General features: G+C 35.6%; 1 protein-coding gene across 1 annotated transcript in view; it reads right to left on the bottom strand.

Annotated features, from left to right (window-relative positions):
• rhpn1 (rhophilin, Rho GTPase binding protein 1) overlaps positions 1-33 on the bottom strand; it is a 13,829-nt gene extending 13,796 nt beyond the window's left edge. The window contains exon 1 of the mRNA XM_062423681.1: positions 1-33. This exon is cut by the window's left edge and continues 92 nt beyond it. The gene's annotated coding sequence lies outside the window, so the exon portion shown is untranslated.
• Between the last annotated feature and the right edge of the window lie 3,032 nt (positions 34-3,065).

Below are 3,065 nucleotides of genomic sequence, written 5' to 3'. Positions count from 1 at the left end.
AGCAACCGTCTCCTTCACCTTGTTGTTGGTCGTCGCCCTGCAGAGAAAAAAAATAAACATTTTAGCACGTTTGCAACTTCAAAAAGGAAAATCTTAGTTTTCGCTACAGAGAAGAGGAGAGCTCAAGTTCCCTGAATTAAAGTTGAGCTCTACACAAAGTGCACAATACACCATTTAGTTTAGTCATTGTATTATTATAGGAGACAGCAACTGGAAATGCCAACTCTCAACAAAATAACCCAAATATGTTGAGATTAATCTGTACTATTGCCACAAAATGGCAAAAAGAAAGAAAGAAAGAAAGAAAGAAAGAAAGAAAGAAAGAAAGAAAGAAAGAAAGAAAGAAGAAAAAGGCAGCTACAGTGGAGTTACTGTGAAATGAGTCATGCTTTTGTAAATTTGTAAAACCCTTTACATTACATATATATATCATATTATTAATCCACAGATGGGAAATCAAATTGTCATAGCAGCCAGGTATAATATAACATCTATTTCCTAGTTAAAGATTTCTTCCCCTTCTCCTTGTGGTTCAACTTTGACTGACCGCTGACAATTGAAGGCACTCCAAAAAAAGTAGTAGGGCCAAGGGAAGAGAAGAGAAACTAGGCTGTAAACATGCAAAATCATAACAGCATAAAAACAAAGATATATCCCCTTTCAAAGACTATCTGTGTATCTCTTCCCTGCTTGATTTGTCTTCTGTTTAATATAATAATAAAAGTAGTAAAAGATGACTCACTTTTAGGACATTTTACAGACAAAACAATTGATCAATCATACTTTTTTTGTGCCATTTTTACTTGAAATCAATTCATTATTAAAAGTGTTGCTGATTATTATTCTTTCATTTGACTTCACGATAATGTTTCAGTTGAAAACTTGTCTTCATTTGTCTTGATCCTGTCATTTGAGATTTAAAAAAAACAAACAAAGAATAAAGAAAACAAATCAATAAACCATGAAAGTAAGCTGTCAATCACTATGTTTGTGTGTGTTGTGAGGTGTGAAGGCAGATGGGGGAGGGGGGGGGGCTTGTGTAAATAAAAGGATGCACCTTCAAAAACTGACTCCCTTGTATAAATAACTCCACATAAATGAATGAATGTCAGCACGAGTCTCACTGACACCACACATGTATTATGATGTCATTTTGCTTTAAGATTTAAAAATAGAAAAAAGCCAAACTAAACAACACTTAGTTCAGGGCCAACAGCTGTAAAAATAAAAACCTCCCTTGTTCTTTTTAGTTATGCTGCAATCTCTTCTCCCTCTCCTCAATCATCCTCCTTCATTCACTCTGAGACTCTCTCCGCTCCTCCTCCAAAACACAAGGGGAGGAGTGGAGGAGAGGAGGAGTGAGGGGAGGAGGGGGGTGGGGGGTCTTTGGTGCTGAGTAAAGCCAGCTCATACTGCTGCGTGGGGTCTGAGCTCAATATTCCGGAATGCTGAGGCATCGCCCGGTTGCCGCGGTAACCGGTGATAGAAGCTTTTGCTCTGGAAAAGCCTTCCCGGAGGAAAATCGCCCCCCTTTATTTCATTATACAGTCATTAAATGTCACTGACTCAATGGTATGACTAAATTGTGTGTGTGTGTGTGTGTGTGTGTGTGTGTGTGTGTGTGTGTGTGTGTGTAAAAGCACAAACAGGACATGAATAAGAACAACAGGATGAGTTCACGAGATAACTGCTTTTCTATTGAAAGGTAGAAATGACACGATAAGCTCCTCATATAAATTCTGGGAAACATGAAGCAGTTTTTTGGTCCTTTTATAGTCTTTAAGAAAAAAGGTCTTTGTGCTGAATGACTCATCTGCTGCATCATCAGGTGGAAGATTTGGGGAGGAAAGAAACACAGAAAATGTCAAAGCCTCTGACAAATTCATGGAAATGGAGAGATGTGGGGTAGGTGGTGTTTTTTGGTAGATAGACTTTCATAATCAGAACTTCACTCGCTGTACAAACAAGCTTTAAATGAATATAAACACTTATTTAACACTTTCATCACAAAGCCTTTGCCAACTCCTGCCCTCCTGCACCCCTGGACTCCCCTTTACACCTGTATTATTATTACTATTTCAATTCAACTGTGCAATATATATATAATATAATATAATATCCTTCTAATATGTGCAATAACAATATCATCTCTGGTATATTAACACTCAATACCAATATTACTGCTGTGCTCTAAATAATGTCACAATTACTATTATTTTTTTTTATTTATATACTCTATTATTATAATTGTTCATACTTATTTATTGTTCTTTATTCTTTCTTATTGATGCTCTAACTATAACTTATTACTATTGATAACTTATCTTATTATACAGTAAGTGAAGGGCAGCAGTAGCTCAGTGACATATTAATAGTAATATATGTTTACTTATATTTATTCATTGTTTTATTTTCTTCTAATATTGTTTTGAATTGTTGTATTAGTTGCTCGACACCAATGTAAATGGGGATTCTTCCTCAATGGTGTTTTCGAGGTAAAAATAGGTTAAGAATCTACTTGTGTTTTTTTTTAAACAATAGTGTTTGTTGATATGATGAAAGCAGGAAGTAAAAAGATCAAACAATAACAAATAAAAATGAGTGAGGTTTAGTTATTTAGGTAAAAATCTGATTTTATGCATAAATTAATGGTTTTTGATTCATTTCTGATTGAAGGTTTTTTGATTTAGTGGGATTTAAAGATAAATATTTAGGTTTAGGTTTGTTTAAAAGTCATAAATGGATGGTAATGTATTCAAGATTTTAATTTTATGAATGTAGGATTCAGCTGAGCTCCGGTTACACTGCGACTTAACATAAAACATGTTTTTACCAGCTGATAATCACAGGACCAGACAGCCAGAGAGTTAAAGAGCTGCAGGATGAGATGTGAGGAGGATTTCTGTTGTTTTTAAAGGTGCAGTCACAGATGCAGAGATTTCCTCCTGCAGGCCGGCTGCTGTTAGCTGCTGAGGTTAAAAGTGTCTCAATCAGCATATATTTGGACTTTATCATTTTACTGTAAGTCTCAAACCTACAACTCTACGTCAGCAGTGTCCTCGCCT

The sequence above is a fragment of the Scomber scombrus genome, chromosome 8 (assembly GCF_963691925.1).
Source record: "Scomber scombrus chromosome 8, fScoSco1.1, whole genome shotgun sequence".
Classification (NCBI taxonomy): Eukaryota; Metazoa; Chordata; class Actinopteri; order Scombriformes; family Scombridae; genus Scomber; species Scomber scombrus.
The sequence above is the reverse complement of the archived record's forward strand: the minus strand, read 5'-3'. Positions and strand labels throughout refer to the sequence as shown.